The sequence below is a fragment of the Cetorhinus maximus genome, chromosome 28, assembly GCF_964194155.1.
Source record: "Cetorhinus maximus chromosome 28, sCetMax3.hap1.1, whole genome shotgun sequence".
Taxonomy (NCBI): domain Eukaryota; kingdom Metazoa; phylum Chordata; class Chondrichthyes; order Lamniformes; family Cetorhinidae; genus Cetorhinus; species Cetorhinus maximus.
In genome coordinates, this window is record NC_135906.1 from 4,252,200 (window position 1) to 4,279,787 (window position 27,588).

The 27,588-nt window shown below is 53.4% G+C and overlaps 6 pseudogenes; all 6 read left to right on the forward strand.

Moving 5' to 3' along the window:
* Positions 1–257: 257 nt before the first annotated feature.
* Positions 258–437, forward strand: LOC144669087 (U2 spliceosomal RNA; annotated as a pseudogene).
* A 4,866-nt stretch (positions 438–5,303) lies between these two features.
* LOC144669044 (U2 spliceosomal RNA) lies at positions 5,304–5,480 on the forward strand (annotated as a pseudogene).
* A 5,346-nt stretch (positions 5,481–10,826) lies between these two features.
* LOC144669116 (U2 spliceosomal RNA) lies at positions 10,827–11,005 on the forward strand (annotated as a pseudogene).
* A 5,351-nt stretch (positions 11,006–16,356) lies between these two features.
* LOC144669117 (U2 spliceosomal RNA) lies at positions 16,357–16,535 on the forward strand (annotated as a pseudogene).
* Positions 16,536–21,886: 5,351 nt separating this feature from the next.
* On the forward strand, positions 21,887–22,067 carry LOC144669138 (U2 spliceosomal RNA; annotated as a pseudogene).
* Positions 22,068–27,410: 5,343 nt separating this feature from the next.
* LOC144669129 (U2 spliceosomal RNA) lies at positions 27,411–27,588 on the forward strand (annotated as a pseudogene).

Below are 27,588 nucleotides of genomic sequence, written 5' to 3' on the forward strand. Positions count from 1 at the left end.
ACCTGGTGATACATTTTGTAAAAGTTTAACCTGGATTGTACCCTTGTAATGTTGTTTTTGAAATGGTTTGGAATGTGATTGAAGATATTTTATGAATAAAGTATATTTTTGCAAAAAAAAAAAAAAAAATCTGTTCTTATTGTTTGTACTGATGCACCTGGTGATACATTTTGTAAAAGTTTAACCTGGATTGTACCCTTGTAATGTTGTTTTTGAAATGGTTTGGAATGTGATTGAAGATATTTTATGAATAAAGTATATTTTTACAAAAAAAAAAAAAAAAATCTGTTCTTATCAGTTTAATATCTGATACGTCCCTTATCTGGGGACCATATATTAAATTGATTTTTGGAGCAGGGAGATGGAATAGGGGCTTGCTCCGTCCACTCCACGCATCGACCCGGTATTGCAGTATCTCTGGGAATGGTGCACCACCCCTTTCCAGGGGATTTTCAATGCTAAAAATAGTTTTCTTACAAACATCTGCTTTCTTTACTTTTCAACATGCACATCTTTCAAAACACAACTTTCTTTCTTTCTCACTCACCCGCACCATCTACACACAAAAAACACGCACGCTCACCCAACGCTCACAGACACCACTCTCATCTCACAAACACTCTACCTCACTCATACAAAAACATCTTTCACTTGCAAATACACCTCTCAAACACTCTCTCAGCTGCACCTTTCGCCTCACAACACTTTCAACCAGCTCTCTGCTGCCGCTCCCGCCCGCTGCTGCTGCTGCTGCTGATACAGCAACAGTCAAAACTCACACCTCAAAGCTCACACACTTTACACAGCTACTCGGAAACGTCTACATCCACGTTCACACAATCCTTACACTGCACAAGGAGCCCATTCCGCCCGTCGTGACTGCACCAGCTCTCCCAATGAACATTTCACTTCGTGCCATTCTCCTGCCTTCTCCACGTAACCCAGCACATGCTTTCTTTTCAAATAATCATCTCATTCCCTCTTCAATTGAACCTGCCTCCGCCACGCTATCAGGCGGTGCATTCCAGACCCTGACCACTCGCTGCTCCTATCACTTTTGCTTCTTCTGCTAGTTACTTTAAACCTGTGCCCGCTCCTTCTCGATCCTTTCATCGGTGCAAGCAGTTTCTCCCTATCTACTCTCTCCAGATACCTCATGATTTTCAATACCTCTATCAAGTCTCCTCTCAGACTTCTTTTCCCCAAGGAATACAGTCCCAACTTCTCCAATCTTACTTCATAACTCAACTTCCTCGCCCCTGGAACCAAACTCGTAAACCTCTTCTGCACTCTCTCCAATGCCTTCACTACCCTCCTAAAATGCAAGTCAAAATGCAATCCATCAGAGTCAGCATGGCTTTATGAAGACTAAATCGTGTTTGACTAAATTGCTAGAGTTCTTTGAAGATGTGACAAGCAAAGTGGATAATGGCGATCCTGTAGATGTAGTATGTCTGGACTTCCAGAAGGCATTTGATAAGGTGCCGCACAAAAGATTAATACACAAGATAAGATCACACGCAGCTAAGGGTAATATATTTGCTTGGATAGAGCTTTGGCTAACCAACAGAAAGCAGAGAGTCAGGATAAATGGGTCTTTTGTGGATGGCAAGCTGTAACTAGTGGGGTGCCACAGGGTTCGGTCCTTGGGCCCCAACTATTTACTTGGATTCAGGAGTAGAAGGTACCATAGCTAAATTTGCAGATGACACCAAAATAGGTGGGAAAGTAAGTTGCAGTGAAGAAATGAGAAATTTACAAATGGATATGGACAGGTTAGGTGAATGGGCCAAAATTTGGCAGATGGAGTTTAACGTGGATAAGTGAGGTTATCCAGTTCAGCTCCTACAGGCAATGGTCACGGTGGTGGTCCCACGGGCCATCGATCTGGTCGGGCGGAAACGACTCTCGTTCCTCCGGCCTGGGTATTCTGCTGCGGGGAGGCAACTTCACCGTCTCCGAGGTCAAGGAGGTGGTGGGCGGGCGACTCCTCGTAGCAGACGTAATGTACAAGAACGCTCCACTCCGGTTAATTAACGTGTATGGCCCGTCACAAGGAGCTGAGCGGCTGGAGGTTTTTCAGCAGCTCCCACTGCTGCTGGCGACCTCCAGGCCGGTCATTCTGGGCGGGGACTTCAACTGCATCATCGATGCGGCTGGACGATCCGGCAGGGCCGGAAGCAGATTGGACGCTACGTCCAGATCCCTGATGGAAACAGTTAAGGATGCCAAGCTGCACGACGTCTTCAGCAACCCTGCAGACGGAGCGCAGCGTAGATACACCTGGTCGCGGCCAGACGGGTCCATTCGTTCCAGGATAGACTTCCTCTTTGTGTCCCGTGCATTCACAGTCAGATCCACCGAGGTCAAGCCGGTGTTCTTCTCTGACCACTGCCTCCTACTGGCGGACTGCCACTTGGAGAAGGACCTGAGGGTGGGCAGGGGGGCATGGAAGCTATTCGTGCAACTGCTGACCCCAGAGAACATTGAGGAGCTCAAGAGGGCTTATGAAGGTTGGAGAACCATGAAACCCCTCTTTGAGTCCCTGACACACTGGTGGGAAGCGATCAAGGGAAACACCAAGAGGTTTTTCATCCTCAAAAGCATCCAGAAAGCTAGAAAGGAAGAGAGGGAAATGTCCCGACTCCAGAAAAACATGCAGAATCTGCTCCGGCTGCAGTCGGTGGGGGTTGATGTCAAGGAAGAACTCCAAGAGGTGAAGAGCCAGCAAGCCTCGCACTTTGCCTCCAAGAACATCTTCCGTTCCAGAGTCCGCTCCGTGGAGCAGGATGAGACGTGCTCACGTTTCTTCTTCCAAAAGGAAGAGAGAGAGAGCTCTGTGTTCAGCAGCCTGAATGAAGAAGACAGATCAGTAAAGTCAGCGCAGTCCGACATTTTGAGGATCAGCAAATCCTTTTATGCCGGATTTTATGACGTGAAGCCGACGGACAGCACGGCCTCCCAGTCCTCCTTGTCCTCTATCACGGAGGTCTTAGGCGACAGTACACGGGAGAGGCTGGACAAACCGCGAACTCCTGACGAACTGACTTAGGCCCTTGAGTCCTTCGAGAAGAGTAAATCTCCCCAGAAGCGACGGCTTGCCGGCGGAGTTGTATTGGGCTCTGTGGGACTGGATGGGCCCAGACCTGCTAGGGGTGTACGAGAGTATGCTCCTGGCCGGCAGTATGTCAGAATCCATGAGGAAAGGCATCATCACCCTCATGTACAAGCACAAGGAAGAAAGGGAGGAAATTAGAAATTGGCGACCCATTTCACTGTTGAATGTGGACTATAAGATTCTGTCCAAGGTCATCGTCAATCGGGTCAAATCCGCTCTGGAATTGGTGATACACCCTGACCAGACCTGCACTGTGCCGGGCAGGAAGATCTCTGACAGCCTGGCGCTGCTCAGGGATACGATTGCCTATGTGCAGGACAGGGGTGTGGACACCTGCCTCATCAGCCTGGATTAGGAGAAAGCCTTTGACAGAATATCGCACACCTACATGGTGGATGTGCTCTCAAAATGGGGTTTGGGGAGGGAATTCGCAATTGGATCCAGTTGGATCCTACTCTACACTAACATCAGTAGCGCAGTCTCAATCAACGGGTGGGAATCAGATAGCTTTCCAATTAAATCTGGAGTCAGGCAGGGCTGTCCTCTCTCGCCTGTTCTTTGCTGAGTCCATCAGGAAGGATCCGGGCATTAGAGGAGTTACGATCCCAGGCAGTGGAGGCACTCAGATCAAAGCCTCCCTGTACATGGACGACGTCGCCGTCTTCTGCTCGGATCCGCTGTCGGTGCGCAGACTGATGCACATCTGCGACCATTTCGAACTGGCCTCGGGAGCCAAGGTAAATCGTGGGAAGAGCGAGGCCATGTTCTTTGGGAACTGGGCTGACCGATCCTTTGTCCCCTTCACTGTCAGGGCTGACGGCCTGAAGGTGCTGGGGATATGGTTCGGAGGGACCGGGGCATGCGTTAGAAACTGGAAGGAGCGAGTGGCTATGGTGAAAAGGAAACTGGGCATGTGGGAGCGACGCTCCCTCTCCATTGCGGGTAAGAACCTGGTCATCAGGTGTGAGGTACTCTCGCTGTTGCTGTACGTGGCGCAGGTCTGGCCCATTCCACACTCCTGCGCGATGGCGATCACTCGAGCCATCTTCCGCTTTATCTGGAGGTCGAAAATGGATCGTGTCTGCAGGGACGCGATGTACAAGCCTCTAGATAAAGGGGGAAAAAACGTGCCCAACATCGCCCTCATACTGATGGCCACCTTTGTGTGTGGCTGCATCAAGCGGTGCGTAGACCCTCAGTACGCAAACACCAAGTGTCACTACGTGCTGAGGTTCTACCTGTCCCCGGTGTTGCGAAGGATGGGTCTGGCCACGCTGCCGCGGAACGCTCCAAGTAGTTGGACCGTGCCGTACCACCTGTCCCTGGTGGAAAAATTTATGCAGAAAAACACCTTTGACCACAAGTCCATCAGGCAGTGCTCAGCACGTAACGTCCTAGAGGCCCTGAGGGATAAGGAGAGGGTGGACCCTGTGGGATGGTTCCCCGAGCAGACTGTCAAAGTCATTTGGCAGAATGCCTCATCGCCAGAACTTTCCAACAAGCACCAAGACGTAGCTTGGCTGGTGGTGAGAAAGGCCCTCCCCGTCAGATCCTTCCTACACGCCAGGAGTCTCACCCCCTCTGCACGATGCCCTCGAGGTGGCTGTGGTGGGGAAGAGACCGTTGTTCACCTCCTTGTGGATTGTGCCTTTGCAAAGAAAGTCTGGAGAGGGATGCAGTGGTTGCTGTCGAGGTTCATCCCGAGCAGTTCTGTGACACAGGACTCTGTGCTCTACGGGCTGTTCCCAGGGACACACACCGAGACAAACATCGACTGCAGCTGGAGGATCATCAACTCGGTGAAAGAGGCGCTTTGGTCTGCCCGAAACTTGTTGGTCTTCCAGCACAAAGAGTTGTCCCCGACCGATTGTTGCGGACTGGCACAATCCAAAGTCCAGGACTACGTGCTGAGGGACGCACTAAAGCTTGGGGCAGCTGCCGCAAAGGCGCAATGGGGAAGGGTCGCTGTCTAAGACCTTTCTACCACAGCGCACCGAGAGACTGGGAACTGTTTAGAGCCCCTCGGGCTGTACAGATCAAAATGAAAGGCTGTAAATGATTGTAATATTGTTTGTACTGATGCACCTGGTGATACATTTTGTAAAAGTTTAACCTGGATTGTACCCTTGTAATGTTGTTTTTGAAATGGTTTTGAATGTGATTGAAGATTTTTTATGAATAAAGTATATTTTTACAATAAAAAAAAAAATCTGTTCTTATCAGTTTAATATCTGATACGTCCCTTATCTGGGGACCATATATTAAATTGATTTTTGGAGCAGGGAGATGGAATAGGGGCTTGCTCCGCCCACTCCACGCATCGACCCGGTATTGCAGTATCTCTGGGAATGGTGCACCACCCCTTTCCAGGGGATTTTCAATGCTAAAAATAGATTTCTTACAAACATCTGCTTTCTTTACTTTTCAACATGCACATCTTTCAAAACACAACTTTCTTTCTTTCTCATCGCTTCTCGGCCTTTTGGCTAACATCAAGTGTTGCAGGGGCGACACCATGGTCCTGCCAAGGCAAGGTCGGGATGGAAGGCCGATAACCAATCGCAATCCAAATCCATACCGTGGGTTACCTATCACCGTCCGAGTCACGGTGAACCACAGCGACGAAGGAGGATCACCTATGGATCGGGGCTTCTTCACCAGGAGGATCCTGTTGAAGGCGTGCGGCTTCCAAGCTACGGAGATCTTCACCCTGCACGACTCCCGCAAAGGCGGTTATTTTGACGTCACGTTCAAGCGAGTGGCAGACTGCGTCCGGCTCCTGAGGGTGTTCGAGGAGAAGAGAGACCTGCCGGAGATGAAGATCCTGACGGCGGAGCCGCACTTTTCTCTGCCGTTGCAACGGGAACGTGAGGTGATGGTGCATGTGTACAACCCCTTCGTCCCTGTCGCCGACGTGGTCACCTTCCTCACCAGGTACTTCGATAAGGTGGGGAGCGGCACCGAGATTCGAGACGACTTGGGGATCTGGACAGGCAAATGCCTGTTTAAGGTCACGCTAAAGATCGATGGTAAGGGAGCCATTTTCCACCCTCCTTCCAGTTTCGCAATCGGGGGAAACCGTGGCTACCTGGTCTACGCTGGGCAACCCAAGCATTGTCGCTCATGCGGCAAGGCTGGCCATGTGGCGGCCAACTGCAGCGCCTCCCTCTGCAAGATCTGCAAACAGGAAGGGCACCAGACAAAAGACTGCAAACAGGCCAAGTGCTGCAACCTGTGTGGCGAGGCAAGTCACCTCTACAGGACCTGCCCCAAACGCTGCCGTACTTACGCACAGGCAGCCAAAGCCGACCAGGGGGAAGCAGAAGAAAGGTTCCGTGTCACTCCAACCACCAAGGCCCCCAGGGAGCTCAACGGGACAAAGGAGGACACAGAGAGAGACAAGGTGGAGAAAGAGATTGAGGCAACAGAGAGCCAATCAACAGCACTACCCCCTGAACCTTCCAGCCCTCAGGACAGCGAATCAATGGAGGAGGAGGCAGCAGTGGAAAAGCAGCAGGGGGAGTGGCGGACGGTGAAGAAGAAGAAAAGTAAGAGGGAGCGAAGAAGAAGCAAAGGCGTTTCCCAGAGAAGCGGCAAGAGGCGTCTCCCATCCGACACGGATGACAAGGGCAGCAGCTCTTCGGATGATGAAGTGCCAGAGCGGCACCGACAGAAGAGGCGGCAAAGCTCCAGGGCGTTGGAGGACGAGACACCCGAGCTCCAGAAAATTGGAGACAACAAGGAGACCAGCGCACCCCAACTTTGCCTGCAACCTGAGGAGGCCAGTGCACCACAGCCCCTGGAATCTGGGAGCAGTGAGGCAATCATCGCACCCCAGCTCCAGGAAGCCGGGAACAGCAACCCCCCAGAGGGGGTGAGTTTTGGAGAAGCTTCTCCAGCAAAGGTCATCTCAAAATCCGCTCACTACGTGAACCTCCAGATGCCACCGGAGCAGAACACGGCCAAGGAGATCTACCTCAGCCCATCCAAAGTGAAGGAATTTGAGCTCACTACGGGTATGAAGGAGCAGACTAAAGGTCTGGGACTCTCAGAGACAGTGGGTTTGGTAGGAGAATAAATGCTTTAATATGGGTTTAAAGATTGTATCCATAAATGTGCGTAGCATTAAATCTACTACGCGATGTGTTGCGACCTTGGACTACCTAGCCAAGGTCAAAGCTGACCTGTTGTTTCTGCAGGAGTGTGCGATACCGCACCTCAGCTCCTACAGGCAATGGTCACGATGGTGGTCCCACGGGCCATCGATCTGGTCGGGCGGAAACGACTCTCGTTCCTCCGGCCTGGGTATTCTGCTGCGGGGAGGCAACTTCACCGTCTCCGAGGTCAAGGAGGTGGTGGGCGGGCGACTCCTGGTAGCAGACGTAATGTACAAGAACGCTCCACTCCGGTTAATTAACGTGTACGGCCCGGCACAAGGGGCTGAGCGGCTGGAGGTTTTTCAGCAGCTCCCACTGCTGCTGGCGACCTCCAGGCCGGTCATTCTGGGCGGGGACTTCAACTGCATCATCGATGCGGCTGGACGATCCGGCAGGGCCGGAAGCAGATTGGACGCTACGTCCAGATCCCTGATGGAAACAGTTAAGGATGCCAAGCTGCACGACGTCTTCAGCAACCCTGCAGACGGAGCGCAGCGTAGATACACCTGGTCGCGGCCAGACGGGTCCATTCGTTCCAGGATAGACTTCCTGTTTGTGTCCCGTGCATTCACAGTCAGATCCACCGAGGTCAAGCCGGTGTTCTTCTCTGACCACTGCCTCCTACTGGCGGACTGCCACTTGGAGGAAGACCTGAGGGTGGGCAGGGGGGCATGGAAGCTAAATGTGCAACTGCTGACCCCAGAGAACATTGAGGAGCTCAAGAGGGATTACAAAGGTTGGAGAACCGTGAAACCCCTCTTTGAGTCCCTGACACACTGGTGGGAAGTGATCAAGGGAAGCATCAAGAGGTTTTTCATCCGCAAAGGCACCCAGAAAGCTAGAAAGGAACAGAGGGAAATGTCCCGACTCCAGGAAAAGATGCAGAATCTGCTCCGGCTGCAGTCGATGGGGGTGGATGTCAAGGAGGAGCTCCAAGAGGTGAAGGGCCAGCAGGCCTCGCACTTTGCCTCGGAGGCCTCCAAGATCATCTTCCGTTCCAGAGTCCGCTCCGTGGAGCAGGATGAGACGTGCTCACGTTTCTTCTTCCAAAAGGTACACAGAGAGCGCTCTGTGATCAGCAGCCTGAAGGAAGAAGACGGCTCAGTAAAGTCATCACGGTCCGACATTCTGAGGATCAGCAAATCCTTTTATGCCGGTCTGTATGACGTGAAGCCCACGGACAGCACGGCCTCCCAGTCCTTCCTGTCCTCTATCACGGAGGTCTTAGACCACAGTACGCGGGAGAGCCTAGACAAACCGCTAACTCCTGACGAACTGACTAAGGCCCTCGAGTCCTTCGAGAAGAGTAAAACCCCCGGAAGCGACGGCCTGCCGGCGGAGTTGTATTCGGCTCTGTGGGACTTGATCGGCCCAGACCTGCTAGAAGTGTACGAGAGTATGCTCCTGGCCGGCAGCATGTCAGAATCCATGAGGAAAGGCATCATCACCCTCATCTACAAGCACAAGGGGGAAAGGGAGGAAATTAGAAATTGGCGACCCATTTCACTGTTGAATGTGGACTATAAGATTCTGTCCAAGGTCATCGCCAACCGGGTCAAATCCGCTCTGGAATTGGTGATTCACCCTGACCAGACCTGCTCTGTGCCAGGCAGGAAGATCTCTGACAGCCTGGCGCTGCTCAGGGATACGATTGCCTATGTACAGGACAGGGGTGTGGACACCTGCCTCATCAGCTTGGATCAGGAGAAGGCCTTTGACAGAATATCGCACACCTACATGGGGGATGTGCTCTCCAAAATGGGCTTTGGGGAGGGAATTCGAAATTGGATCCAACTGCTCTACACTAACATCAGTAGCGCAGTCTCAATCAATGGGTGGGAAACAGATAGCTTTCCGATTAAATCTGGAGTCAGGCAGGGCTGTCCTCTCTCGCCTGTCCTTTTCGTGTGCTGCATAGAACCCTTTGCCGAGTCCATCAGGAAGGATCCGGGCATAAGAGGAGTGACGATCCCAGGCAGTGGAGGCACTCAGGTAAAAGCCTCCCTGTACATGGACGACGTCGCCGTCTTCTGCTCGGATCCGCTGTCGGTGCGCAGACTGATGCACGTCTGCGACCAGTTCGAACTGGCCTCGGGAGCCAAGGTAAATCGTGGGAAGAGCGAGGCCATGTTGTTTGGGAACTGGGCTGACCGATCCTTTGTCCCCTTCACTGTCAGGGCTGACGGCCTGAAGGTGCTGGGGATATGGTTCGGAGGGACCGGGGCATGCGTTAGAAACTGGAAGGAGCGAGTGGCTATGGTGAAAAGGAAACTGGGCATGTGGGAGCGACGCTCCCTCTCCATTGCGGGTAAGAACCTGGTCATCAGGTGTGAGGTACTCTCGCTGTTGCTGTACGTGGCGCAGGTCTGGCCCATTCCACACTCCTGCGCGATGGCGATCACTCGAGCCATCTTCCGCTTTATCTGGAGGTCGAAAATGGATCGTGTCTGCAGGGACGCGATGTACAAGCCTCTAGATAAAGGGGGAAAAAACGTGCCCAACATCGCCCTCATACTGATGGCCACCTTTGTGTGCGGCTGCATCAAGCGGTGCGTAGACCCTCAGTACGCAAACACCAAGTGTCACTACGTGCTGAGGTTCTACCTGTCCCCGGTGTTGCGAAGGATGGGTCTGGCCACGCTGCCGCGGAACGCTCCAAGTAGTTGGACCGTGCCGTACCACCTGTCCCTGGTGGAAAAATTTATGCAGAAAAACACCTTTGACCACAAGTCCATCAGGCAGTGGTCAGCACGTAACGTCCTAGAGGCCCTGAGGGATAAGGAGAGGGTGGACCCTGTGGGATGGTTCCCCGAGCAGACTGTCAAAGTCATTTGGCAGAATGCCTCATCGCCAGAACTTTCCAACAAGCACCAAGACGTAGCTTGGCTGGTGGTGAGAAAGGCCCTCCCCGTCAGATCCTTCCTACACGCCAGGAGTCTCACCCCCTCTGCACGATGCCCTCGAGGTGGCTGTGGTGGGGAAGAGACCGTTGTTCACCTCCTTGTGGATTGTGCCTTTGCAAAGAAAGTCTGGAGAGAGATGCAGTGGTTGCTGTCGAGGTTCATCCCGAGCAGTTCTGTGACACAGGACTCTGTGCTCTACGGGCTGTTCCCAGGGACACACACCGAGACAAACATCGACTGCAGCTGGAGGATCATCAACTCGGTGAAAGAGGCGCTTTGGTCTGCCCGAAACTTGTTGGTCTTCCAGCACAAAGAGTTGTCCCCGACCGATTGTTGCGGACTGGCACAATCCAAAGTCCAGGACTACGTGCTGAGGGACGCACTAAAGCTTGGGGCAGCTGCCGCAAAGGCGCAATGGGGAAGGGTCGCTGTCTAAGACCTTTCTACCACAGCGCACCGAGAGACTGGGAACTGTTTAGAGCCCCTCGGGCTGTACAGATCAAAATGAAAGGCTGTAAATGATTGTAATATTGTTTGTACTGATGCACCTGGTGATACATTTTGTAAAAGTTTAACCTGGATTGTACCCTTGTAATGTTGTTTTTGAAATGGTTTTGAATGTGATTGAAGATTTTTTATGAATAAAGTATATTTTTACAATAAAAAAAAAAAAATCTGTTCTTATCAGTTTAATATCTGATACGTCCCTTATCTGGGGACCATATATTAAATTGATTTTTGGAGCAGGGAGATGGAATAGGGGCTTGCTCCGCCCACTCCACGCATCGACCTGGTATTGCAGTATCTCTGGGAATGGTGCACCACCCCTTTCCAGGGGATTTTCAATGCTAAAAATAGATTTCTTACAAACATCTGCTTTCTTTACTTTTCAACATGCACATCTTTCAAAACACAACTTTCTTTCTTTCTCATCGCTTCTCGGCCTTTTGGCTAAGATCAAGTGTAGTGTTGCAGGGGCGACACCATGGTCCTGCCAAGGCAAGGTCGGGATGGAAGGGCGATAACCAATCGCAATCCGAATCCATACCGTGGGTTACCTATCACCGTCCGAGTCACGGTGAACCACAGCGAAGGAGGATCACCTATGGATCGGGGCTTCTTCACCAGGAGGATCCTGTTGAAGGCGTGCGGCTTCCAAGCTACGGAGATCTTCACCCTGCACGACTCCCGCAAAGGCGGTTATTTTGACGTCACGTTCAAGCGGGTGGCAGACTACGTCCGGCTCCTGAGGGTGTTCGAGGAGAAGAGAGACCTGCCGGAGATGAAGATCCTGACGGCGGAGCCGCACTTCTCTCTGCCGTTGCAACGGGAACGTGAGGTGATGGTGCATGTGTACAACCCCTTCGTCCCTGTCGCCGACGTGGTCACCTTCCTCACCAGGTACTTCGATAAGGTGGGGAGCGGCACCGAGATTCGAGACGACTTGGGGATCTGGACAGGCAAACGCCTGTTTAAGGTCACGCTAAAGACCGACGGTAAGGGAGCAATTTTCCACCCTCCCTCCAGTTTCGCTATCGGGGGAAACCGGGGCTACCTGGTCTACGCTGGGCAACCCAAGCATTGTCGCTCATGCGGCAAGGCTGGTCATGTGGCGGCCAACTGCAGCGCCTCCCTCTGCAAGATCTGCAAACAGGAAGGGCACCAGACAAAAGACTGCAAACAGGCCAAGTGCTGCAACCTGTGTGGCGAGGCAAGTCACCTCTACAGGACCTGCCCCAAACGCTGCCGTACTTACGCACAGGCAGCCAAAGCCGACCAGGGGGAAGCAGAAGAAATGTTCCGTGTCACTCCAACCACCAAGGCCCCCAGGGAGCTCAACGGGACAAAGGAGGACACAGAGAGAGACAAGGTGGAGAAAGAGATTGAGGCAACAGAGAGCCAATCAACAGCACTACCCCCTGAACCTCCCAGTCCTCAGGACAGCGAATCAATGGAGGAGGAGGCAGCAGTGGAAAAGCAGCAGGGGGAGTGGCGGACGGTGAAGAAGAAGAAAAGTAAGAGGGAGCGAAGAAGAAGCAAAGGCGTTTCCCAGAGAAGCGGCAAGAGGCGTCTCCCATCCGACACGGATGACAAGGGCAGCAGCTCTTCGGATGATGAAGTGCCAGAGCGGCACCGACAGAAGAGGCGGCAAAGCTCCAGGGCGTTGGAGGACGAGACACCCGAGCTCCAGAAAATTGGAGACAACAAGGAGACCAGCGCACCCCAACTTTGCCTGCAACCTGAGGAGGCCAGTGCACCACAGCCCCTGGAATCTGGGAGCAGTGAGGCAATCATCATCGCACCCCAGCTCCAGGAAGCCGGGAACAGCAACACCCCAGAGGGGGTGAGTTTTGGAGAAGCTTCTCCAGCAAAGGTCATCTCAAAACCCGCTCTCTACGTGAACCTCCAGATGCCACCGGAGCAGAACACGGCCAAGGAGATCTACCTCAGCCCATCCAAAGTGAAGGAATTTGAGCTCACTACGGGTATGAAGGAGCAGGCTAAAGGTCTGGGACTCTCAGAGACAGTGGGTTTGGTAGGAGAATAAATGCTTGAAAATGGGTTTAAAGATTGTATCCATAAATGTGCGTAGCATTAAATCTACTACGCGATGTGTTGCGACCTTGGACTACCTAGCCAAGGTCAAAGCTGACCTGTTGTTTCTGCAGGAGTGTGCGATACCGCACCTCAGCTCCTACAGGCAATGGTCACGATGGTGGTCCCACGGGCCATCGATCTGGTCGGGCGGAAACGACTCTCGTTCCTCCGGCCTGGGTATTCTGCTGCGGGGAGGCAACTTCACCGTCTCCGAGGTCAAGGAGGTGGTGGGCGGGCGACTCCTGGTAGCAGACGTAATGTACAAGAACGCTCCACTCCGGTTAATTAACGTGTATGGCCCGGCACAAGGGGCTGAGCGGCTGGAGGTTTTTCAGCAGCTCCCACTGCTGCTGGCAACCTCCAGGCCGGTCATTCTGGGCGGGGACTTCAACTGCATCATCGATGCGGCTGGACGATCCGGCAGGGCCGGAAGCAGATTGGACGCTACGTCCAGATCCCTGATGGAAACAGTTAAGGATGCCAAGCTGCACGACGTCTTCAGCAACCCTGCAGACGGAGCGCAGCGTAGATACACCTGGTCGCGGCCAGACGGGTCCATTCGTTCCAGGATAGACTTCCTGTTTGTGTCCCGTGCATTCACAGTCAGATCCACCGAGGTCAAGCCGGTGTTCTTCTCTGACCACTGCCTCCTACTGGCGGACTGCCACTTGGAGGAAGACCTGAGGGTGGGCAGGGGGGCATGGAAGCTAAATGTGCAACTGCTGACCCCAGAGAACATTGAGGAGCTCAAGAGGGATTACAAAGGTTGGAGAACCGTGAAACCCCTCTTTGAGTCCCTGACACACTGGTGGGAAGTGATCAAGGGAAGCATCAAGAGGTTTTTCATCCGCAAAGGCACCCAGAAAGCTAGAAAGGAACAGAGGGAAATGTCCCGACTCCAGGAAAAGATGCAGAATCTGCTCCGGCTGCAGTCGATGGGGGTGGATGTCAAGGAGGAGCTCCAAGAGGTGAAGGGCCAGCAGGCCTCGCACTTTGCCTCGGAGGCCTCCAAGATCATCTTCCGTTCCAGAGTCCGCTCCGTGGAGCAGGATGAGACGTGCTCACGTTTCTTCTTCCAAAAGGTACACAGAGAGCGCTCTGTGATCAGCAGCCTGAAGGAAGAAGACGGCTCAGTAAAGTCATCACGGTCCGACATTCTGAGGATCAGCAAATCCTTTTATGCCGGTCTGTATGACGTGAAGCCCACGGACAGCACGGCCTCCCAGTCCTTCCTGTCCTCTATCACGGAGGTCTTAGACCACAGTACGCGGGAGAGCCTAGACAAACCGCTAACTCCTGACGAACTGACTAAGGCCCTCGAGTCCTTCGAGAAGAGTAAAACCCCCGGAAGCGACGGCCTGCCGGCGGAGTTGTATTCGGCTCTGTGGGACTTGATCGGCCCAGACCTGCTAGAAGTGTACGAGAGTATGCTCCTGGCCGGCAGCATGTCAGAATCCATGAGGAAAGGCATCATCACCCTCATCTACAAGCACAAGGGGGAAAGGGAGGAAATTAGAAATTGGCGACCCATTTCACTGTTGAATGTGGACTATAAGATTCTGTCCAAGGTCATCGCCAACCGGGTCAAATCCGCTCTGGAATTGGTGATTCACCCTGACCAGACCTGCTCTGTGCCAGGCAGGAAGATCTCTGACAGCCTGGCGCTGCTCAGGGATACGATTGCCTATGTACAGGACAGGGGTGTGGACACCTGCCTCATCAGCTTGGATCAGGAGAAGGCCTTTGACAGAATATCGCACACCTACATGGGGGATGTGCTCTCCAAAATGGGCTTTGGGGAGGGAATTCGAAATTGGATCCAACTGCTCTACACTAACATCAGTAGCGCAGTCTCAATCAATGGGTGGGAAACAGATAGCTTTCCGATTAAATCTGGAGTCAGGCAGGGCTGTCCTCTCTCGCCTGTCCTTTTCGTGTGCTGCATAGAACCCTTTGCCGAGTCCATCAGGAAGGATCCGGGCATAAGAGGAGTGACGATCCCAGGCAGTGGAGGCACTCAGGTAAAAGCCTCCCTGTACATGGACGACGTCGCCGTCTTCTGCTCGGATCCGCTGTCGGTGCGCAGACTGATGCACGTCTGCGACCAGTTCGAACTGGCCTCGGGAGCCAAGGTAAATCGTGGGAAGAGCGAGGCCATGTTGTTTGGGAACTGGGCTGACCGATCCTTTGTCCCCTTCACTGTCAGGGCTGACGGCCTGAAGGTGCTGGGGATATGGTTCGGAGGGACCGGGGCATGCGTTAGAAACTGGAAGGAGCGAGTGGCTATGGTGAAAAGGAAACTGGGCATGTGGGAGCGACGCTCCCTCTCCATTGCGGGTAAGAACCTGGTCATCAGGTGTGAGGTACTCTCGCTGTTGCTGTACGTGGCGCAGGTCTGGCCCATTCCACACTCCTGCGCGATGGCGATCACTCGAGCCATCTTCCGCTTTATCTGGAGGTCGAAAATGGATCGTGTCTGCAGGGACGCGATGTACAAGCCTCTAGATAAAGGGGGAAAAAACGTGCCCAACATCGCCCTCATACTGATGGCCACCTTTGTGTGCGGCTGCATCAAGCGGTGCGTAGACCCTCAGTACGCAAACACCAAGTGTCACTACGTGCTGAGGTTCTACCTGTCCCCGGTGTTGCGAAGGATGGGTCTGGCCACGCTGCCGCGGAACGCTCCAAGTAGTTGGACCGTGCCGTACCACCTGTCCCTGGTGGAAAAATTTATGCAGAAAAACACCTTTGACCACAAGTCCATCAGGCAGTGGTCAGCACGTAACGTCCTAGAGGCCCTGAGGGATAAGGAGAGGGTGGACCCTGTGGGATGGTTCCCCGAGCAGACTGTCAAAGTCATTTGGCAGAATGCCTCATCGCCAGAACTTTCCAACAAGCACCAAGACGTAGCTTGGCTGGTGGTGAGAAAGGCCCTCCCCGTCAGATCCTTCCTACACGCCAGGAGTCTCACCCCCTCTGCACGATGCCCTCGAGGTGGCTGTGGTGGGGAAGAGACCGTTGTTCACCTCCTTGTGGATTGTGCCTTTGCAAAGAAAGTCTGGAGAGAGATGCAGTGGTTGCTGTCGAGGTTCATCCCGAGCAGTTCTGTGACACAGGACTCTGTGCTCTACGGGCTGTTCCCAGGGACACACACCGAGACAAACATCGACTGCAGCTGGAGGATCATCAACTCGGTGAAAGAGGCGCTTTGGTCTGCCCGAAACTTGTTGGTCTTCCAGCACAAAGAGTTGTCCCCGACCGATTGTTGCGGACTGGCACAATCCAAAGTCCAGGACTACGTGCTGAGGGACGCACTAAAGCTTGGGGCAGCTGCCGCAAAGGCGCAATGGGGAAGGGTCGCTGTCTAAGACCTTTCTACCACAGCGCACCGAGAGACTGGGAACTGTTTAGAGCCCCTCGGGCTGTACAGATCAAAATGAAAGGCTGTAAATGATTGTAATATTGTTTGTACTGATGCACCTGGTGATACATTTTGTAAAAGTTTAACCTGGATTGTACCCTTGTAATGTTGTTTTTGAAATGGTTTTGAATGTGATTGAAGATTTTTTATGAATAAAGTATATTTTTACAATAAAAAAAAAAAAATCTGTTCTTATCAGTTTAATATCTGATACGTCCCTTATCTGGGGACCATATATTAAATTGATTTTTGGAGCAGGGAGATGGAATAGGGGCTTGCTCCGCCCACTCCACGCATCGACCTGGTATTGCAGTATCTCTGGGAATGGTGCACCACCCCTTTCCAGGGGATTTTCAATGCTAAAAATAGATTTCTTACAAACATCTGCTTTCTTTACTTTTCAACATGCACATCTTTCAAAACACAACTTTCTTTCTTTCTCATCGCTTCTCGGCCTTTTGGCTAAGATCAAGTGTAGTGTTGCAGGGGCGACACCATGGTCCTGCCAAGGCAAGGTCGGGATGGAAGGGCGATAACCAATCGCAATCCGAATCCATACCGTGGGTTACCTATCACCGTCCGAGTCACGGTGAACCACAGCGAAGGAGGATCACCTATGGATCGGGGCTTCTTCACCAGGAGGATCCTGTTGAAGGCGTGCGGCTTCCAAGCTACGGAGATCTTCACCCTGCACGACTCCCGCAAAGGCGGTTATTTTGACGTCACGTTCAAGCGGGTGGCAGACTACGTCCGGCTCCTGAGGGTGTTCGAGGAGAAGAGAGACCTGCCGGAGATGAAGATCCTGACGGCGGAGCCGCACTTCTCTCTGCCGTTGCAACGGGAACGTGAGGTGATGGTGCATGTGTACAACCCCTTCGTCCCTGTCGCCGACGTGGTCACCTTCCTCACCAGGTACTTCGATAAGGTGGGGAGCGGCACCGAGATTCGAGACGACTTGGGGATCTGGACAGGCAAACGCCTGTTTAAGGTCACGCTAAAGACCGACGGTAAGGGAGCAATTTTCCACCCTCCCTCCAGTTTCGCTATCGGGGGAAACCGGGGCTACCTGGTCTACGCTGGGCAACCCAAGCATTGTCGCTCATGCGGCAAGGCTGGTCATGTGGCGGCCAACTGCAGCGCCTCCCTCTGCAAGATCTGCAAACAGGAAGGGCACCAGACAAAAGACTGCAAACAGGCCAAGTGCTGCAACCTGTGTGGCGAGGCAAGTCACCTCTACAGGACCTGCCCCAAACGCTGCCGTACTTACGCACAGGCAGCCAAAGCCGACCAGGGGGAAGCAGAAGAAATGTTCCGTGTCACTCCAACCACCAAGGCCCCCAGGGAGCTCAACGGGACAAAGGAGGACACAGAGAGAGACAAGGTGGAGAAAGAGATTGAGGCAACAGAGAGCCAATCAACAGCACTACCCCCTGAACCTCCCAGTCCTCAGGACAGCGAATCAATGGAGGAGGAGGCAGCAGTGGAAAAGCAGCAGGGGGAGTGGCGGACGGTGAAGAAGAAGAAAAGTAAGAGGGAGCGAAGAAGAAGCAAAGGCGTTTCCCAGAGAAGCGGCAAGAGGCGTCTCCCATCCGACACGGATGACAAGGGCAGCAGCTCTTCGGATGATGAAGTGCCAGAGCGGCACCGACAGAAGAGGCGGCAAAGCTCCAGGGCGTTGGAGGACGAGACACCCGAGCTCCAGAAAATTGGAGACAACAAGGAGACCAGCGCACCCCAACTTTGCCTGCAACCTGAGGAGGCCAGTGCACCACAGCCCCTGGAATCTGGGAGCAGTGAGGCAATCATCATCGCACCCCAGCTCCAGGAAGCCGGGAACAGCAACACCCCAGAGGGGGTGAGTTTTGGAGAAGCTTCTCCAGCAAAGGTCATCTCAAAACCCGCTCTCTACGTGAACCTCCAGATGCCACCGGAGCAGAACACGGCCAAGGAGATCTACCTCAGCCCATCCAAAGTGAAGGAATTTGAGCTCACTACGGGTATGAAGGAGCAGACTAAAGGTCTGGGACTCTCAGAGACAGTGGGTTTGGTAGGAGAATAAATGCTTGAAAATGGGTTTAAAGATTGTATCCATAAATGTGCGTAGCATTAAATCTACTACGCGATGTGTTGCGACCTTGGACTACCTAGCCAAGGTCAAAGCTGACCTGTTGTTTCTGCAGGAGTGTGCGATACCGCACCTCAGCTCCTACAGGCAATGGTCACGATGGTGGTCCCACGGGCCATCGATCTGGTCGGGCGGAAACGACTCTCGTTCCTCCGGCCTGGGTATTCTGCTGCGGGGAGGCAACTTCACCGTCTCCGAGGTCAAGGAGGTGGTGGGCGGGCGACTCCTGGTAGCAGACGTAATGTACAAGAACGCTCCACTCCGGTTAATTAACGTGTATGGCCCGGCACAAGGGGCTGAGCGGCTGGAGGTTTTTCAGCAGCTCCCACTGCTGCTGGCAACCTCCAGGCCGGTCATTCTGGGCGGGGACTTCAACTGCATCATCGATGCGGCTGGACGATCCGGCAGGGCCGGAAGCAGATTGGACGCTACGTCCAGATCCCTGATGGAAACAGTTAAGGATGCCAAGCTGCACGACGTCTTCAGCAACCCTGCAGACGGAGCGCAGCGTAGATACACCTGGTCGCGGCCAGACGGGTCCATTCGTTCCAGGATAGACTTCCTGTTTGTGTCCCGTGCATTCACAGTCAGATCCACCGAGGTCAAGCCGGTGTTCTTCTCTGACCACTGCCTCCTACTGGCGGACTGCCACTTGGAGGAAGACCTGAGGGTGGGCAGGGGGGCATGGAAGCTAAATGTGCAACTGCTGACCCCAGAGAACATTGAGGAGCTCAAGAGGGATTACAAAGGTTGGAGAACCGTGAAACCCCTCTTTGAGTCCCTGACACACTGGTGGGAAGTGATCAAGGGAAGCATCAAGAGGTTTTTCATCCGCAAAGGCACCCAGAAAGCTAGAAAGGAACAGAGGGAAATGTCCCGACTCCAGGAAAAGATGCAGAATCTGCTCCGGCTGCAGTCGATGGGGGTGGATGTCAAGGAGGAGCTCCAAGAGGTGAAGGGCCAGCAAGCCTCGCACTTTGCCTCGGAGGCCTCCAAGATCATCTTCCGTTCCAGAGTCCGCTCCGTGGAGCAGGATGAGACGTGCTCACGTTTCTTCTTCCAAAAGGTACACAGAGAGCGCTCTGTGATCAGCAGCCTGAAGGAAGAAGACGGCTCAGTAAAGTCATCACGGTCCGACATTCTGAGGATCAGCAAATCCTTTTATGCCGGTCTGTATGACGTGAAGCCCACGGACAGCACGGCCTCCCAGTCCTTCCTGTCCTCTATCACGGAGGTCTTAGACCACAGTACGCGGGAGAGCCTAGACAAACCGCTAACTCCTGACGAACTGACTAAGGCCCTCGAGTCCTTCGAGAAGAGTAAAACCCCCGGAAGCGACGGCCTGCCGGCGGAGTTGTATTCGGCTCTGTGGGACTTGATCGGCCCAGACCTGCTAGAAGTGTACGAGAGTATGCTCCTGGCCGGCAGCATGTCAGAATCCATGAGGAAAGGCATCATCACCCTCATCTACAAGCACAAGGGGGAAAGGGAGGAAATTAGAAATTGGCGACCCATTTCACTGTTGAATGTGGACTATAAGATTCTGTCCAAGGTCATCGCCAACCGGGTCAAATCCGCTCTGGAATTGGTGATTCACCCTGACCAGACCTGCTCTGTGCCAGGCAGGAAGATCTCTGACAGCCTGGCGCTGCTCAGGGATACGATTGCCTATGTACAGGACAGGGGTGTGGATACCTGCCTCATCAGCTTGGATCAGGAGAAGGCCTTTGACAGAATATCGCACACCTACATGGGGGATGTGCTCTCCAAAATGGGCTTTGGGGAGGGAATTCGAAATTGGATCCAACTGCTCTACACTAACATCAGTAGCGCAGTCTCAATCAATGGGTGGGAAACAGATAGCTTTCCGATCAAATCTGGAGTCAGGCAGGGCTGTCCTCTCTCGCCTGTCCTTTTCGTGTGCTGCATAGAACCCTTTGCCGAGTCCATTAGGAAGGATCCGGGCATAAGAGGAGTGACGATCCCAGGCAGTGGAGGCACTCAGGTAAAAGCCTCCCTGTACATGGACGACGTCGCCGTCTTCTGCTCGGATCCGCTGTCAGTGCGCAGACTGATGCACGTCTGCGACCAGTTCGAACTGGCCTCGGGAGCCAAGGTAAATCGTGGGAAGAGCGAGGCCATGTTGTTTGGGAACTGGGCTGACCGATCCTTTGTCCCCTTCACTGTCAGGGCTGACGGCCTGAAGGTGCTGGGGATATGGTTCGGAGGGACCGGGGCATGCGTTAGAAACTGGAAGGAGCGAGTGGCTATGGTGAAAAGGAAACTGGGCATGTGGGAGCGACGCTCCCTCTCCATTGCGGGTAAGAACCTGGTCATCAGGTGTGAGGTACTCTCGCTGTTGCTGTACGTGGCGCAGGTCTGGCCCATTCCACACTCCTGCGCGACGGCGATCACTCGAGCCATCTTCCGCTTTATCTGGAGGTCGTAAATGGATCGTGTCTGCAGGGACGCGATGTACAAGCCTCTAGATAAAGGGGGAAAAAACGTGCCCAACATCGCCCTCATACTGATGGCCACCTTTGTGTGTGGCTGCATCAAGCGGTGCGTAGACCCTCAGTACGCAAACACCAAGTGTCACTACGTGCTGAGGTTCTACCTGTCCCCGGTGTTGCGAAGGATGGGTCTGGCCACGCTGCCGCGGAACGCTCCAAGTAGTTGGACCGTGCCGTACCACCTGTCCCTGGTGGAAAAATTTATGCAGAAAAACACCTTTGACCACAAGTCCATCAGGCAGTGGTCAGCACGTAACGTCCTAGAGGCCCTGAGGGAAAAGGAGAGGGTGGACCCTGTGGGATGGTTCCCCGAGCAGACTGTCAAAGTCATTTGGCAGAATGCCTCATCGCCAGAACTTTCCAACAAGCACCAAGACGTAGCTTGGCTGGTGGTGAGAAAGGCCCTCCCCGTCAGATCCTTCCTACACGCCAGGAGTCTCACCCCCTCTGCACGTTGCCCTCGAGGTGGCTGTGGTGGGGAAGAGACCGTTGTTCACCTCCTTGTGGATTGTGCCTTTGCAAAGAAAGTCTGGAGAGAGATGCAGTGGTTGCTGTCGAGGTTCATCCCGAGCAGTTCTGTGACACAGGACTCTGTGCTCTACGGGCTGTTCCCAGGGACACACACCGAGACAAACATCGACTGCAGCTGGAGGATCATCAACTCGGTGAAAGAGGCGCTTTGGTCTGCCCGAAACTTGTTGGTCTTCCAGCACAAAGAGTTGTCCCCGACCGATTGTTGCGGACTGGCACAATCCAAAGTCCAGGACTACGTGCTGAGGGACGCACTAAAGCTTGGGGCAGCTGCCGCAAAGGCGCAATGGGGAAGGGTCGCTGTCTAAGACCTTTCTACCACAGCGCACCGAGAGACTGGGAACTGTTTAGAGCCCCTCGGGCTGTACAGATCAAAATGAAAGGCTGTAAATGATTGTAATATTGTTTGTACTGATGCACCTGGTGATACATTTTGTAAAAGTTTAACCTGGATTGTACCCTTGTAATGTTGTTTTTGAAATGGTTTGGAATGTGATTGAAGATATTTTATGAATAAAGTATATTTTTACAAAAAAAAAAAAAAAAAATCTGTTCTTATCAGTTTAATATCTGATACATCCCTTATCTGGGGACCATATATTAAATTGATTTTTGGAGCAGGGAGATGGAATAGGGGCTTGCTCCGTCCACTCCACGCATCGACCCGGTATTGCAGTATCTCTGGGAATGGTGCACCACCCCTTTCCAGGGGATTTTCAATGCTAAAAATAGTTTTCTTACAAACATCTGCTTTCTTTACTTTTCAACATGCACATCTTTCAAAACACAACTTTCTTTCTTTCTCATCGCTTCTCGGCCTTTTGGCTAACATCAAGTGTTGCAGGGGCGACACCATGGTCCTGCCATGGCAAGGTCGGGATGGAAGGGCGATAACCAATCGCAATCCAAATCCATACCGTGGGTTACCTATCACCGTCCGAGTCACGGTGAACCACAGCGAAGGAGGATCGCCTATGGATCGGGGCTTCTTCACCAGGAGGATCCTGTTGAAGGCGTGCGGCTTCCAAGCTACGGAGATCTTCACCCTGCACGACTCCCGCAAAGGCGGTTATTTTGACGTCACGTTCAAGCGGGTGGCAGACTGCGTCCGGCTCCTGAGGGTGTTCGAGGAGAAGAGAGACCTGCCGGAGATGAAGATCCTGACGGCGGAGCCGCACTTCTCTCTGCCGTTGCAACGGGAACGTGAGGTGATGGTGCACGTGTACAACCCCTTCGTCCCTGTCGCCGACGTGGTCACCTTCCTCACCAGGTACTTCGATAAGGTGGGGAGCGGCACCGAGATTCGAGACGACTTGGGGATCTGGACAGGCAAACGCCTGTTTAAGGTCACGCTAAAGACCGATGGTAAGGGAGCCATTTTCCACCCTCCCTCCAGTTTCGCCATCGGGGGAAACCGGGGCTACCTGGTCTACGCTGGGCAACCCAAGCATTGTCGCTCATGCGGCAAGGCTGGTCATGTGGCGGCCAAGTGCAGCGCCTCCCTCTGCAAGATCTGCAAACAGGAAGGGCACCAGACAAAAAACTGCAAACAGGCCAAGTGCTGCAACCTGTGTGGCGAGGCAAGTCACCTCTACAGGACCTGCCCCAAACGCTGCCGTACTTACGCACAGGCAGCCAAAGCCGACCAGGGGGAAGCAGAAGAAATGTTCCGTGTCACTCCAACCACCAAGGCCCCCAGGGAGCTCAACGGGACAAAGGAGGACACAGAGAGAGACAAGGTGGAGAAAGAGATTGAGGCAACAGAGAGCCAATCAACAGCACTACCCCCTGAACCTCCCAGTCCTCAGGACAGCGAATCAATGGAGGAGGAGGCAGCAGTGGAAAAGCAGCAGGGGGAGTGGCGGACGGTGAAGAACAAGAAAAGTAAGAGGGAGCGAAGAAGAAGCAAAGGCGTTTCCCAGAGAAGCGGCAAGAGGCGTCTCCCATCCGACACGGATGACAAGGGCAGCAGCTCTTCGGATGATGAAGTGCCAGGGCGGCACCGACAGAAGAGGCGGCAAAGCTCCAGGGCGTTGGAGGACGAGACACCCGAGCTCCAGGAAATTGGAGACAACAATGAGACCAGCGCACCCCAACTTTGCCTGCAACCTGAGGAGGCCAGTGCACCACAGCCCCTGGAATCTGGGAGCAGTGAGGCAATCATCGCACCCCAGCTCCAGGAAGCCGGGGACAGCAACACCCCAGAGGGGGTGAGTTTTGGAGAAGCTTCTCCAGCAAAGGTCATCTCAAAACCCGCTCTCTACGTGAACCTCCAGATGCCACCGGAGCAGAACACGGCCAAGGAGATCTACCTCAGCCCATCCAAAGTGAAGGAATTTGAGCTCACTACGGGGATGAAGGAGCAGACTAAAGGTCTGGGACTCTCAGAGACAGTGGGTTTGGTAGGAGAATAAATGCTTTAAAATGGGTTTAAAGATTGTATCCATAAATGTGCGTAGCATTAAATCTACTACGCGATGTGTTGCGACCTTGGACTACCTAGCCAAGGTCAAAGCTGACCTGTTGTTTCTGCAGGAGTGTGCGATACCGCACCTCAGCTCCTACAGGCAATGGTCACGATGGTGGTCCCAAGGGCCATCGATCTGGTCGGGCGGAAACGACTCTCGTTCCTCCGGCCTGGGTATTCTGCTGCGGGGAGGCAACTTCACCGTCTCCGAGGTTATGGAGGTGGTGGGCGGGCGCCTCCTCGTAGCAGACGTAATGTACAAGAACGCTCCACTCCGGTTAATTAACGTGTATGGCCCGGCACAAGGGGCTGAGCGGCTGGAGGTTTTTCAGCAGCTCCCACTGCTGCTGGCGACCTCCAGGCCGGTCATTCTGGGCGGGGACTTCAACTGCATCATCGATGCGGCTGTACGATCCGGCAGGGCCGGAAGCAGATTGGACGCTACGTCCAGATCCCTGATGGAAACAGTTAAGGATGCCAAGCTGCACGACGTCTTCAGCAACCCTGCAGACGGAGCGCAGCGTAGATACACCTGTTCGCGGCCAGACGGGTCCATTCGTTCCAGGATAGACTTCCTGTTTGTGTCCCGTGCATTCACAGTCAGATCCACCGAGGTCAAGCCGGTGTTCTTCTCTGACCACTGCCTCCTACTGGCGGACTGCCACTTGGAGGAAGACCTGAGGGTGGGCAGGGGGGCATGGAAGCTAAATGTGCAACTGCTGACCCCAGAGAACATTGAGGAGCTCAAGAGGGATTACAAAGGTTGGAGAACCGTGAAACCCCTCTTTGAGTCCCTGACACACTGGTGGGAAGTGATCAAGGGAAGCATCAAGAGGTTCTTCATCCTCAAAGGCACCCAGAAAGCTAGAAAGGAACAGAGGGAAATGTCCCGACTCCAGAAAAAGATGCAGAATCTGCTCCGGCTGCAGTCGATGGGGGTCGATGTCAAGGAGGAGCTCCAAGAGGTGAAGGGCCAGCAAGCCTCGCACTTTGCCTCGGAGGCCTCCAAGATCATCTTCCGTTCCAGGGTCCGCTCCGTGGAGCAGGATGAGACGTGCTCACGTTTCTTCTTCCAAAAGGTACACAGAGAGCGCTCTGTGATCAGCAGCCTGAAGGAAGAAGACGGCTCAGTAAAGTCATCACGGTCCGACATTCTGAGGATCAGCAAATCCTTTTATGCCGGACTGTATGACGTGAAGCCCACGGACAGCACGGCCTCCCAGTCCTTCCTGTCCTCTATCACGGAGGTCTTAGACCACAGTACGCGGGAGAGCCTAGACAAACCGCTAACTCCTGACGAACTGACTAAGGCCCTCGAGTCCTTCGAGAAGAGTAAAACCCCCGGAAGCGACGGCCTGCCGGCGGAGTTGTATTCGGCTCTGTGGGACTTGATCGGCCCAGACCTGCTAGAAGTGTACGAGAGTATGCTCCTGGCCGGCAGCATGTCAGAATCCATGAGGAAAGGCATCATCACCCTCATCTACAAGCACAAGGGGGAAAGGGAGGAAATTAGAAATTGGCGACCCATTTCACTGTTGAATGTGGACTATAAGATTCTGTCCAAGGTCATCGCCAACCGGGTCAAATCCGCTCTGGAATTGGTGATTCACCCTGACCAGACCTGCTCTGTGCCAGGCAGGAAGATCTCTGACAGCCTGGCGCTGCTCAGGGATACGATTGCCTATGTACAGGACAGGGGTGTGGATACCTGCCTCATCAGCTTGGATCAGGAGAAGGCCTTTGACAGAATATCGCACACCTACATGGGGGATGTGCTCTCCAAAATGGGCTTTGGGGAGGGAATTCGAAATTGGATCCAACTGCTCTACACTAACATCAGTAGCGCAGTCTCAATCAATGGGTGGGAAACAGATAGCTTTCCGATTAAATCTGGAGTCAGGCAGGGCTGTCCTCTCTCGCCTGTCCTTTTCGTGTGCTGCATAGAACCCTTTGCCGAGTCCATCAGGAAGGATCCGGGCATAAGAGGAGTGACGATCCCAGGCAGTGGAGGCACTCAGGTAAAAGCCTCCCTGTACATGGACGACGTCGCCGTCTTCTGCTCGGATCCGCTGTCGGTGCGCATACTGATGCACGTCTGCGACCAGTTCGAACTGGCCTCGGGAGCCAAGGTAAATCGTGGGAAGAGCGAGGCCATGTTCTTTGGGAACTGGGCTGACCGATCCTTTGTCCCCTTCACTGTCAGGGCTGACGGCCTGAAGGTGCTGGGGATATGGTTCGGAGGGACCGGGGCATGCGTTAGAAACTGGAAGGAGCGAGTGGCTATGGTGAAAAGGAAACTGGGCATGTGGGAGCGACGCTCCCTCTCCATTGCGGGTAAGAACCTGGTCATCAGGTGTGAGGTACTCTCGCTGTTGCTGTACGTGGCGCAGGTCTGGCCCATTCCACACTCCTGCGCGATGGCGATCACTCGAGCCATCTTCCGCTTTATCTGGAGGTCGAAAATGGATCGTGTCTGCAGGGACGCGATGTACAAGCCTCTAGATAAAGGGGGAAAAAACGTGCCCAACATCGCCCTCATACTGATGGCCACCTTTGTGTGTGGCTGCATCAAGCGGTGCGTAGACCCTCAGTACGCAAACACCAAGTGTCACTACGTGCTGAGGTTCTACCTGTCCCCGGTGTTGCGAAGGATGGGTCTGGCCACGCTGCCGCGGAACGCTCCAAGTAGTTGGACCGTGCCGTACCACCTGTCCCTGGTGGAAAAATTTATGCAGAAAAACACCTTTGACCACAAGTCCATCAGGCAGTGGTCAGCACGTAACGTCCTAGAGGCCCTGAGGGAAAAGGAGAGGGTGGACCCTGTGGGATGGTTCCCCGAGCAGACTGTCAAAGTCATTTGGCAGAATGCCTCATCGCCAGAACTTTCCAACAAGCACCAAGACGTAGCTTGGCTGGTGGTGAGAAAGGCCCTCCCCGTCAGATCCTTCCTACACGCCAGGAGTCTCACCCCCTCTGCACGTTGCCCTCGAGGTGGCTGTGGTGGGGAAGAGACCGTTGTTCACCTCCTTGTGGATTGTGCCTTTGCAAAGAAAGTCTGGAGAGAGATGCAGTGGTTGCTGTCGAGGTTCATCCCGAGCAGTTCTGTGACACAGGACTCTGTGCTCTACGGGCTGTTCCCAGGGACACACACCGAGACAAACATCGACTGCAGCTGGAGGATCATCAACTCGGTGAAAGAGGCGCTTTGGTCTGCCCGAAACTTGTTGGTCTTCCAGCACAAAGAGTTGTCCCCGACCGATTGTTGCGGACTGGCACAATCCAAAGTCCAGGACTACGTGCTGAGGGACGCACTAAAGCTTGGGGCAGCTGCCGCAAAGGCGCAATGGGGAAGGGTCGCTGTCTAAGACCTTTCTACCACAGCGCACCGAGAGACTGGGAACTGTTTAGAGCCCCTCGGGCTGTACAGATCAAAATGAAAGGCTGTAAATGATTGTAATATTGTTTGTACTGATGCACCTGGTGATACATTTTGTAAAAGTTTAACCTGGATTGTACCCTTGTAATGTTGTTTTTGAAATGGCTTTGAATGTGATTGAAGATTTTTTATGAATAAAGTATATTTTTACAAAAAAAAAAAAAAATCTGTTCTTATCAGTTTAATATCTGATACGTCCCTTATCTGGGGACCATATATTAAATTGATTTTTGGAGCAGGGAGATGGAATAGGGGCTTGCTCCGTCCACTCCACGCATCGACCTGGTATTGCAGTATCTCTGGGAATGGTGCACCACCC